Below are 13,590 nucleotides of genomic sequence, written 5' to 3' on the forward strand. Positions count from 1 at the left end.
ATCAAAAAGTGCCTCCTTGTATTCTGGTGTCCACATTCACCCAGAGCGTTGCAGAGACATTCCCCTTTGTTGCAGGAATGTGCAAATTGCCTTCCCAGATGAGGTTTTCTCTCTCTACATTTCCGTGAGGAAGCACATAAGTTAGAGACAAAGTGTGGAAGGAGGTGGGAGAGGGAAGGAGAGAAGAGAAAGGAATTTTCAAAAGATTGAACTCAGAAACGGGAGAAAAATTGTGTTGTTGTGTTGTTGTGTTTGTGGGGTGGATGAGGTTTGGGGTGTTTGTGGGGTGTTTTTTGTCTGTGTGGTGTGTGTGTTTGTTTGTGTGTGTGTGTGTTTGTGTGTGTGTGTGTGTGTGTGGTGTGTATGTATTGTTTGGCATGTATGTATGTATGTATGTATATATGTATGCATGTGTGTATGTATGTATGTATGTATGTTTGTTTGTACATATATATGTATGCATGCATGAATATATGTAAGTGAGTGCCTGTGCGTGTATGTACATGCAGGTGAGTGTCTGTAAACGTTTACATGTACACGAGGAAAACGCACACGGAGCTTCGAGGCATTTCCGAAGCGACAACGAAACGTATTCCTTTTTGGTTTTACATTTGTCTTCTTGTCTCTCTCTCTCGCAATTAGCTCCGTATCTGTTTCATCCGTTTATCTGTTTATGTTTTTGGCGGTCTTTCGTTCTGTTCTCTCTGTCTCTGTCTCTCTCTGTCTCTGTCTCTCTCTGTCTCTGTCTCTCTCTGTCTCTGTCTCTCTCTGTCTCTGTCTCTCTCTCGTATCCACTACTTTTTCTTTCTACTCCTCTCTCTCTCTCTCTCTCTCTCCCTTCCTCCTGTCTGTTTTATGCATAAATATATCTATATAAGTATATATAAAGATGGGTAAATGGACAGCTAGATAGATGGATAGGTAAGTAGATACGGTAGAGAGAAACAGAAAGACAGAAATATAAATAGGGAAAGAGATAGACAGATATATATATATAGGTAGATAGATAGATAGACAGATAGATAGAGAAAGAGAAACTCCCTATTCTTTTCATTATTATTTTTCTATGTTTACCCCTTCCTTATCATTTAAAAAAATGTCTACGAAATCTAACTGTCATGGCATTAAATGTCACTTCTCAGATCTCTCAGATTTTGATTTTGACTCGAATCAACGTTATACACACGAGGGCAAAATTTTGACTCTTACTCGAATTTCTCAATCATCGCTTTTCATATTCATTTCCTTATTATGATATATTTTTTTCTTTTCGTTTCTCCTCATTTTTCAATACATTACTCCATTTTCTATATTTTCTTATCTTCCCTCTTCTTTTCTCTGCATTCTCAATTCATTAATTCAATTTCTCTGTGTTCCCTTTCATTACACACACACACACACACACACACACACACACATACACATGCACATACACATACACATGCACATACACATACACGTACACACACACACACATACATACACATACACACACACACACACACACACACACACACACACACACATATATTATTACATGCTTCAATGATCATGACCTTGTCTTGACCACTGTGTGACCTTTCTACTAATTTTTTAATCTTTACGTAACGTTCTTCATGGTCTACTGTTTAAGAAGTTCTTCAAGTACGTCACTGTGATTTTAATTTTAAATAATTTGGCAGCTATAGGAATAACCGTTTAAAAACCTTGGCACATTTGACACCGAAATCTGACCGCAGGATTAGTACTTATATTCTTGGTATAGTCTTAGTCATTATATGTTATTATATTCTTAGTCATAACTCTTTATTCATTAATCCTTATATTCTTCACATAATCTTAGTTTTCATGTATTATTATATTCATTAATACTTATATTCTTAATATATTTTTAGTTGTCATACATATTCTTAGTCGTCATATTTGGTATAAAGTAGCAGTGTTTGAGGACTTATAGCAAGCGCTTGGATATGTACACAATTAAATCATTAACTACATCATTAGCGTAAGTAATTAATCCAACCACATGAACATATCCACAGGAAAACACTTCATGATATCACCGAGTACAGATGTGTGTGGGAAAACAGGGAATAGCAGGGAATAAGTACAATTTTACTGAAGACTTCATCATTTCATTGCGTTTCCAGGTGTTAGAAGCAGCAAAAACAAGGGTTTCTCTGCTCTTTCATTGTTTTGTGTGCAATTGATCGATGTGAAATCCCCACTTGTTTAAAATTTAAGTAGACTTTCGTGGTTTAGGTTCATGATTATGTTTTAGACAGTTTTTTTTTTAGATTGATTTACGATTCGCTTTGCTATATTTGTTACTTGTATAAAGTTTACTATTAGTTTTCACTGATTTAGGTCCGTAGTTGGGTTTTAAATCAAAATTTCAAGATAAAATCTATGATTAGTTTTGATATATGTACTGATTTACGCTTACAGATGCTTTTCTTGATATTTCTGTTAAACTTCAAAATTTAATGATTTAAGGTTCATAGTTGTGTTATAAATTGAATTTTTGAGATAAATATTTGTTATAATTGTTATTGTATATTTGTTAATGTAATGACGTATTGTTATGTGATAATTTGGCGAGTTTGATTCAAGTCTGCTCTTGGTGACACAAACCTTACATTAAGTTAATTATATAACTTGTTCAGGAGGCTTAGAGTACTACAAAAAAGGGATAGTGATGTGTAAGGTTATGTGAGAGAGGAACCCAAATGAGGCCACCTGTGAGGCGGGAGGCTTCAGGCTTAGAGGCCAAGGAAAATGATGCGGGCCCCGTTCGTTCTCGAAAAGGCGGGTGAGGGGACCAAGCTGAGGCCTCAGAACCCACACGACTCACAAGCCAACCATCCCGGAGACACAGGTATACAGGAGCGTATCAATGCGAAGATACACGTAAAATATACAAAATAATCCTAAAATGAACAACAGAAGCTGTGCAGAAGCAACCGAGGTAAAACAAGTTAATTTGTGCCAGAAGGGCTTAAGAATTACTAGAAATACGCCAGAAGGGCTTAAGAATGATGAAAAACATGCCAGAAGGGCTTAAAAACTATAAGAACAAAAAAACTAATATCTAAGTTATAATACATAAAAGCTAGAATGAGGAAAAAAGTAAAAGATAGTAAAAAGTAGACAAAAAGTCGTAAAAAGCCGAAAGTAAAAGTTAAGTAAAAGACCACGAGTAAAAGGGTTTAAAGCATATTATATAAAAGAAACGAGTAAAAGTACAAGATAAAAGTAAGTAAAATCAGAATTAAGTAAAAAGTAAAAGACAAAGCACACAGGGTCACAGTATAAAAGTTTATGTAAAATAATAGAACACGTCCAGCATAGATACCACCTAGGCAAGTAAAATCGGCAGTACTACCTTGTTCGCATCCACTGTGTAAATCCATCATCACTAACGGTATGCTCAGTTGTGAAGCAGCCGTGGAAATCTCCATATCCTCCACAATCAACTCGATCTTACGCTTTCTTTCCACTTGTACCATCATCAGCCGCAAACTAATCTTCGATGTTGTCGCTCAATCTTGTCTTCGGTTTGCCCTCTTCCTCTGTTTCCTATCACCATCCCTGTCAAGCAAGTTTTTCTCAATACTTTCACTTCTCATCCATTATGACCAATAACTTTAGTTTCCTTTCGTTCAAGATGTCCAACAGCGGTCTTTACAAATTATTTTTCCAGCACTTCATCATTCGTTTTCTTTCTGTCCAGTAATGCGCAAGACTCGTCTGTAACACACACAGTCCAAACTATGACCTTTTTCTGTCTATCTTCTTCAGCACCCACCACTCAGAAACCATATGATACAATTGGGGCAACTAATGAGTTCAATAACCTCAGCTTTGACCGTAAGGTAAATGCTTCGTCTTTCCAGATGTTATTGAGAGCAACTGTGCGTTTTTGGCAATAGTAATTCTTCTTTTTATTTCCGGTGAATCATATATGTGTTAGTAAAAACAGCTCCAAGAAAGTGAACTCTTTCACATTTTCCACAACCACTCCATTGATTGAACATGTTCATCATCTTTCATTCCGGTTACTTTTGATCTTCATGGTCTTAGTTTTTTTGGGATTAAGAATAACACCTTTCCGTTTGCTTCTGTAACTTATTTATTGTTTTTTAATGATCGCTGCATTAAAACTTATATGGGGCCTTCTTAGTTTTAACTTTTGTTCCTCCTACATTTTCCCTTGAAAAAGGATGCACCCTATTGCTCCTATACCAGGGTTGGGGTTAAAAATTCGGCGCAGGGCAGGGGATATCTGGTGAAAACCCTTCAGTTCTACTGATTACGGGTTTCACCAATAATATGTCTGGCGTATTACGTGAAAACTTTTTTAAAAAGGGCAGAGATAGTTCCCCCTAATTAGTTGGAGACTGCGAGTTGGAAGGAGCCTGGGGGTTTCCCACTCAACTTTTTTTTTCTCCTAAAACCTCTACACCAAGATTAAATACGAACGATTTCATACACATCGCCCTCCGGGGGTTAAAAGGGCGCGTTGTTAGGGGGAAACCGGGCGACATTTTAAAACATGCATTGGAAGAAAAGAAGATAAAAAAAACAGGCCCCAATTAAAAAACCACATTAAAATCGGAACGTGGAACGAAAGGGAAAAGGAAAGGATGGGAAAATTAATACTGTCTGTAACAAAAGGGATAGATAAAACATTCAAATACTAGGAATCAGTAAACCCAATTGAAAGTAAGGGAAATTTTTTCAAAACTAAAAAAAACAAGACAGTTTTTTTTTTCGGGAAAAGAAGAAGAAATTATAGTCAGGGAGTTCATGTTTCTCACAAAAAAAAACTGAATCCCTAATTGTTACAGCCCAAAAAAGTTTCGCATTTTAAAAGTCAGAATCAAGCAAAACCTCTAATTTAGTATCATACAATGTACCACCAACCATATTGCAAGTGAGAAGAAAGGGTTTTTTTTATAACTCTCTCCAAGATACTTTAGCCCAAACCCCTAAAAAATTAAAAATAATCAGGGGAGACCTCAACGAAAAAAGGGAAAAAAAAATAATCAAAAAAAGCACCTTGGAAAAATTCGGCCTTGGAGTAAAAATAAAAAGGGAAAAGATTTTATTGAATTCTGTAGTAAAATTTTAGTTATACCCAAATACATTTTTCCCAAAAACCCCCCAAGACACTTTACCGTGGTTTTCCCCAGACAAAAGAACACGCCCCAAATTTTGACTACATTGTGCTGAACCAAAAATGGAAGAGTTGCATAAAAATTCCCAAAACAAACCTGGTCCCCGACTGCAACATGACCACCAACACTACTATCGATTTTAAAAAAGACTAAAAAAGATGGAGCGTCCAACACCACCCTAAAGCCCCACTAAAAAATTTTGATAACAATTAAAAATTGGCATGTCAAAAAAATTTTGAAATACTCAATCATGTGAAGATGATAAAACCCCAAAAATGAGTTGTGGGAAAAGGAAAAAAGAACTCCTTGGCGTGCTTAAGAAACTATCCCCAAAAAAGAAAAAAAAAAATAATCCTTTGAAAAAAAAATTTACAAAAAAAAAAAATAAAAAAAATTAAAATTTATCGACAAGATAGGAAAAATATTTAAATGAACATTGCCGAGTTAAAAAATTTTCTATCATAAGACAACTAAGAACTCTACCAAGGAGGAAACATCACACAAAAAATTTAAACCTACGGGACATACCCAAAACTGAAGATGGACTTGTTTTATGTATGAAAAGAATCAAATAGAGGGAATAATATTTTTCCCAAACTTATCAAAAAAAAAAAAAAATCTAACAACAACTTTAAATTAGACTAAATGCGCGGGATGAACCCCGCCACTGCTGGACGAATTTTAAAAAAGCCATAAAAAAAGTAAAGAGTAACAAGACCCCGGAATAGATAAAAATAACACAGAACTAATTAAGAAGCTGGCGAAAGTGTTAAATCTTCTTCTAAAATCTGTACAAAAAATATGGAATGAAAAAAAGGGCCAGAAGACTGGGTAAAATCATCTTTATCCATACCAAAAAAGGTGACGCACTCCAAGAAAAAATAATAGGAAAATTCCCTTAAAAGTACAGGCAAAAATTTTTTTGTTGAAAAATTATTGCTGAAAGAATGAATTAAAGTTAAAGAGGAAATTCAGCAACAAGCTTTTTTTTCGCCCGAAAAGGGCCAAAACCAGATTCAAAATTTAAAAATTGATCTAGAAAAAAACAGAGAACATCAAAAAGCCCCTTACCTTGTTTCATCGATTATGTGAAATTTTGTACTTTTGATCACGATATCCTCTGGATAACAGACGATAAAAATTTTTCCAAAAAAACCACACATCAAATTTAAAAAAAAACCCTTGATCCCAACAAAAAGCAGCTGTAAGAACCACTTAGGGGTTTAAAACAGAATGGTTGAAGTCAAAAAAAGGATACGACAGGGTTGCATTCTGTCTCCGCCCCCTTTTTAAATATATTTTCGAAAACAATTTTGAGAGGTGCCTAAAAAATTTTTGAAGGAACGTGGAGTTGGGGAACAAAATATCAAATCTGAGGTACCCCGATGAATAGTTTTGATTCCCAGCATATCACTGAACTACAACAACTATAGAAAAATTTAAAGGAAGCAAGCAAAAAGGCTGGTTATTTCTTAATGCAAAAAAACAAAATCATAAATTAAAAGAAACCCGGCAATGAACAATGATAAACAGTTAAAACAATGGAATGATTGTGGAAAATGTGAAAGATTTCACTTTTTGGAGCTTTTTTAAAAACAAATACATATTTTTCACCGGAGAAAAAAAGAAAAATTCCCATTCCCAAAAAAGCGCCACAATTGCCTCAATCATTGGAAAGACCGAAGCATTACCTTCGGACAAAAGCTGGGTTTGAACCATTATTTTTCCCCAAATTGCATCATATGGTTCTGGTGTTGGGTTTAAAGTAGATGACAAAAAAAATAAATAGTTTTGAAATGGGGTTTTACAGACGAGTAGCTTTTAGCGGACAGAGAAGAAGACGAATGATGAAGTGCTGAGAGAGAAAGTTGTAGGGACCGGTGTTGGACTCTTGAACAGGGGAAATTAAATTTTATTGGTCTTTAAATGAAAGAAAGTATTAGAAAAATTTGCTGACAGGGATGGTGATAAAAACAGAGGAAGGGCAAACCGAAACAAACTGGCGAAAATATCAAAGATATTTGCGGGCTGTCGAGGGTACAAGGGGAAAGAAAGCGTAAATGGAGTTTAGTGGGAAGGATGGTGGAGAGGTCCACGGCTGCTCAAAAGAGCATCCGTTTTTTTTGATCCTCCTACATCTACAGTTCCTTAAAAAATTCCCTCTAGAGCCCCTCTCATAATTGTTTCAGAATATATATAAAAAAACGTGCGGAGACAGAAATGAACCTTTCGTACTCCTTGGGGGTTTCAAACCCATCTTTTAAACCCAAAGTTTCTTAAAACTGCTTGTTGTGGGTCATACGGCTTTTATAGTGGATATGTTTTTTGGAAATTTCTATCTTTTCATGTTTTCCAGAGGATATCGTGTCACGTATAAATATTCTGAAAATCATGAAACACAGGTATCTTTTTTGATTGTTCTCTTTTTTCTTATGACAATTTCAATTTAGGTTTGGGTTTTTCGGGTACCTTTTCCGGGGGCGAAAACCTGCTTGTTCGTCTGCATTTTTTTTCCTTTTTAAACTTTAACTTCTTTCCTTCGCAATTTTTTTCCCCAAAAAAAATTTTGCTGCTGTGATTTTTTGATGCAATTGTCCTGTTATTGTTGCATCAGAGTGCAAGACTGGAGTAAAGACTGATTTTACCCGTTTTCGGGCCATTTTTTTTTCATTCCCAAATTTTTTCGTAAAAATTTTTTAAAATATTCAACACTTTCGCCGCATTCTGATTTTTTTCTTTGTTATTTATTTTTTCCTGGGCTCTTGTTTTTTTTTAATTTTTTTTATGGTTTAAAAATTTGTTAGAGCGGGGATGGTTCTTTTTGGGTTTTCATTGACTCTAATTAATGTTTTGTTAGATTTTTATTTTTTTTGTATAGGTTGGAACAATATTGATTCCATCTTTTTGCTTCTTTTCCATAAATGAAATGTCCTCTACATTTTTTGATGTGCCCAAATTGTAATTTTAAAATTTTTCGTGTAATGTTTCATACTCCTTGGTAGAGTTTTTTTTCCTATTGATTGAACTTTTTTCAATTCTCTGGCATTTTTATTTTTAATTTTTTTCCTTATCTCGTCGAAATAATTTTTTAAATTTTTTTGTATTTTAGTTTTTGAAAAATTATTTCAACTGGTTTATTGTCCCCTTTTTTGATTTTAGGCATCTTCTTGCTTCAATTTCACTTAGTATTTCTTCAGATACCCGGGGGGGAATTTGTTTTTTTTCTTTTTGGCTAGTTTTTCTCAAGCATCTCAGCGGGGAAATTTTTTTTCCTTCTTCCCACAATCATTTGGTGTTTTATCATCTCACATTGTTGAGCAATTAAATTTTTTGCCCTAATTTGTAATTTTTGTCAAGAGTTTTGTAGTCGAGCTTTAGGGGTGATTTTGGGACCCCCATTTTTTTGAGTCTTATTTTAAGTCGATATTTATATTTGGGGTCACTGTTGCATGGGGACCGGTTTGTTTTGGTATTTTTTATACAACTTTCCTTTTTTGGTTCGCCTTGTAGTAAATTTTGGGTTGCGTGTTCTTTTGTTTGGTGAAACCACGTGTATAGAGTTTGGGGTGGGTTGGGAAACCTTTTTGGGCTATAACAAATTTTTTGTAAACAAAATTTCTTTAAAAAACTTCACCCCCTTTCTTTTTATATCCCCAAGGCCAATTTTCCCACAATGTCATTTTTTACATCTTTTTTGCCTACTTTGGGCGTTGAGGTCTCCCATAATTACTTTTAAAATCTCTGTTGGGGTTTGGGGTTAAAGTTTTTTTTGGAGAGTGTTATAAAAAATTTCCATTTTTTTTTTCATCCTTGCAATTTGGTTTTGGGGCGTACATTGTTTAAAACTAATATTATGAGGTTTTGCTTGTATTTTGCTTTTTAAAAACGATCATTTATTGGGCTGTACCCCCTTAAAGCATTTTTCAGTTTTTTTCGTGAGAATCATACAACTCCCCACATAATTTCCTTTTTTTCCAGAAAAAAAAACTTTTTTTTTTTCATTTAGTTTTGAAACTTCCCTTTCTTTTCCAATTTGGGCTCACTGATTCCTAGTATTTTTAATGTTGTACTATCCTTTCGTTCGACAGTAGCAATTTACCCATCTCTTTCATTTTCCTTTCGTTCCCTTCCATTTTTTAAATTTTTTCTTAATTGGGCATTTTTTTTTGCTTCCAGTGCGTTTAAAATTTTGCCGGTTTTCCACTTAACAAACCCCCCTTGATAAACCCCCCAGGGCGATGTGGTATGAATTATCATTTCTGTATTTAAACTTTATGTAAGGAGAAAAAATTTATGGAATCCCCCAGGCCCTTCCAAATCGCGGGCTCCAACTAAATTAGGAGAACTATCTCTGCCGCTTTGAAACGGTTTTCACTGCAAAACGCCCGACATATTGTTTGGGGAACCAGAAAACGGTTTGAACCAGGGGTTTTCACCGAATCCCCTGCCAGGGTGCCGACAGCTTCATGTGTAAATCCAGGGAAAGGTAAACAAAGGGTGGTCACAACACAGTCAATGTACCATTTATTTATTTAAACCCCCTAATGGGGGGGCATTTCTCCCCCGGACAGAAGCGTACACAAAAAATAGAAATAAAAAAATAGGAAATGTTAATAAAAGAAAAAAATATAAAAATAAAAAACCAATAACAAAAAACAAAAAACCTAGGAGACATCATTAAAAATCATAATTATAAAAAAAAAAAGAAAAAGTAAAAAAATCTCTCAAATTTATTAATAAAAATAAAAAATTGTTACTTTCTTCCCCTGTAAAAGAGAGATTAAAATGTTGAACAATAAAAGCAACGCAAAAAAAAAAAGACCTTTAAAAAAAAGAATAAGAAAAAAAAAAAAGGGAAAAGAAAGACCCCTTCGCACAGATGTGGAGTTCTGTTATCCGCACACATCTAAACACGTAAAAATTTGGGGTAACAAAGGGTTCTCATAAAAGCTTATTTTAAAATGTATAAAAGGTGTAAATAAACTAAAAACATGTAAATAAAGCCCGCAAAAACACAGATAAAAATAATGGGGAAAAAAGAGGCTGGCAGAGGAAGTGGGCCGGCTGTGCTCGACTCTCCCCGTGGATTAGTAGGATCGGTAGGGTGGGGGGGTGGGAGCAGGGAGGATAGGGTTATGGTAAAGGGAGGGCAACGGGGGAAAAAAAATGGAAAAGGGGGAAAAACAGGCCCGAAGTAGAAGAAAGAAGGAAAAAGAAAAAGGGTGCAATAAGAGGGGTACAGGGGAAATGCCAGGAAAAGGGTAGGAAGGATAGGTGGAGGGAGGATATATAGGGATAACGTAAAAGGTAGAACAACGAGGAAAACGAAAAGAAAGGGAGAAACACCGTGGAATGAGAGAAAGGGGAAAAAAACGAGGGAAAGGAAGAGGGGGCGAATAAGGACGAGAGGGGGGGGGTAGGGAGGCCCGGGGGGGGGGGTTGAAAACTCCAAAATGGGTTTATGTAAAATTTTAAAGTGAATAGAAAAGTTAAGGGTTAATCTTACTCAGTATTTAGGTAAAGGTAACTTTCAGCGGTTAAGAGATATTAAATAATTAACAAGGCGTGCTTAATTAACGCAATTAGATAATCCAACCATTTGTAAATATATCTACAGGAAATTATTTTATATCACTTATCAGCTGCTCAGATTAAATGATTATCTTCGTTCCGTCCATAGAGATTAACTGTTCATGTAATTTTAAAATATTATATATAATATATATATATATATATATATATAATATATTATAAAATAATATATGGTGGTGTGTGGTGTTGTGTGTGGTGTGTGTGTGTGTGTTGTTGGTGGCTGAAAGGGATCGATATGATTAATTTTAATAATGAATGGTATTTTTATTTTATTTCACAAATAATGCTGCTTATTAAATACATTTATCATGTTTAGATACGAGACAAAATATGTATCTTTATTGACATGAGGACTTTCTCCATGAAATTGTATAGATTTTAGAAAAAAAAAAAATATATATTATAGTTGGATCTTTGATTAAGTCCTAACATTTTATCTTATAATTAATTTTGTTGTCGGTTTTATTTTTGAGCTTTTCCTTTTTTTAATCGTAATTGATCGGGGTAATTTTCCCGCATTTTGTTGCAATATAAATCAAAATTTATAAAATTTTTTAGATTATAGCAGGAAAGTAAAGTGCTTTATTCCGCTCGGTTTTCTTTTTCTCGATGTCTTATTTATATATATATATATATATATATTTTATATAATATTATATAATATATAATTATATTAATTATATATATTATATATATATTTAATATATATATATATATATAATATTATATATTATATTTATAATTAAATTGTGTGTGGTGTTTGTGTGTGTGTGTGGTGTGTGTGTTGTGTGTGTGTGTGTATGTGTGTGTATTTATTATGTATATATAGTATATATATGATAATAATCACATTATATAGTCACCACACACACACACACCACACCCCCCACAAAAAACACACACAACTAGAACCCATTCATGTTGACAATTATAGAAAAAGGTATGAACGTGAATTAATATCTTCACAATACAAGAAATTTTATTTGAGCGGTTTCGATTATATCTTCGTCAGAAATACATCAAGAAACCCATGAATATTATTATATATATTTAATATATATTATAATATATATATTTTTATAATATATATTATATATATATAAATTGACTGACAAACACCAGCCTGTTCCGGAGAGGGGTGGAGAGGGGGTAACTAAAGGAAAAAATCGACAACATTCAAATTGGCTTCTTTTCGTAATGATACCCCCCGCATTGCCCCGAAGGGCGTGCTTACACATAAACCGACGCGGCTTAACTCCGTCCACGAGAAAATCCATTACCGTTGAAAAAGAGGATCAGAAATGACCTTTCCTGGACCTCTGACCACGGGGTGACGATGGGCCCATTTCTCTATATAGGGAAACCTACAAAAAAAAGATTTTATCCATTCCCACTCCCCCCACACAACAAAACAAAATCTGGTGTTGAAATTGGAAATCAGACAACCAGAACAGCTTACCTTTTTCCGTACATGATCAAGCTTTCGAAAAATACTCATTCCTAAAAATACCGTAAAAAAGGTAGTCTTTTTTTTCTTATATCTCACCCTTCTTTTCAAATTTATACACTATGAAAAACATAGAAATTGAAATAAATAAAATGAACAAGTGAGTGACAGCTGCCTCCAGCAATTAAATTCTCACTGAAAGACTAAAAATAAATAAATAAAACAAAAATCTTTCTGTAGACCTTCCTTAGCGCCATCTGGCAAAACGATCTGTAAACTATAATTTTTACCAATCCTAACCTGACAACCCCGCATGTTAATTGCTGAACTAACAATATTGTCATATGGCTTGCATCTGCTGTTAAAATCATCGATGATAAATACCAAACATTGTGTATATGCATTTCTCTTACAGATAATTTGTATTCTGTCTTCATTATTTTTTCTACATAAAATAAAAAACCTTCAATAATGTATGTATTTCTGTAACAGAGATATAGTATTCTGTTTATAGATTTCTCTATAAAATGAAATGCTGAATCAGTTAGCTTTATCTTTTTATAATGGCTATTTTTCCTTTTTCATATTTACGGAATGGAATGATAGAGGATATTCACATCATTAGCCATGCATACACGTAAGGACAAATGAAACTTATCTTCAAAAAGAAAAATAGTCATGCACTAGAAAGTAATATAGCATTCACTATACACTAAAACGAAAAAACTTTTTATAAATGGCCAAATGTTATAAGCATGATGACTGCAGAACATAAACACCGTATAGAAAGCAGACCAAACTGTCAATCAAAGAAATTAAATAGAAAAATGTCTGGGCTACAAGTTCGAGGCAAAGCAAAATATATTAACATTCCTATCATTATCACCGCTACCACCATTTTATGTTTTATAATGGAATTCAACGATAAGTTACCCAGGCATGAATACCTGACAAAAAGTAAAACGATATAATACCACACCTAAAAAAGGAAAAAAAAGTGTAAACAATGAAACGTTTCATCATTTTCAAAACAAAAATTATAAATGCAAAAGTTGAATTAAATGTGCAATATAACATTACAAAAACAATAACACGCACATCACACATGCAGTTACACATCCATGATATACATAATCGTAGCTGCATCGTCTATGTAAATTCAGACGAGTTTTATAAACACGAAAAAAACTCGTAATTACAAAATGATTATTATTAACTTTATTTTCCTACCTTTGTCTTTCGTACTTTTACAAAAAGGTACTTGGAATTCTGGCTTTTTAAAAGTCAATTGTTAAAATATTTGCCAATATAACGTTCTCTTTATTATGAGATTATTAACAGTTTCACAGAATATTCATCAGCGTTTATCAA

Source organism: Penaeus monodon, chromosome 10, assembly GCF_015228065.2.
Source record: "Penaeus monodon isolate SGIC_2016 chromosome 10, NSTDA_Pmon_1, whole genome shotgun sequence".
In the NCBI taxonomy this organism is placed as follows: Eukaryota; Metazoa; Arthropoda; class Malacostraca; order Decapoda; family Penaeidae; genus Penaeus; species Penaeus monodon.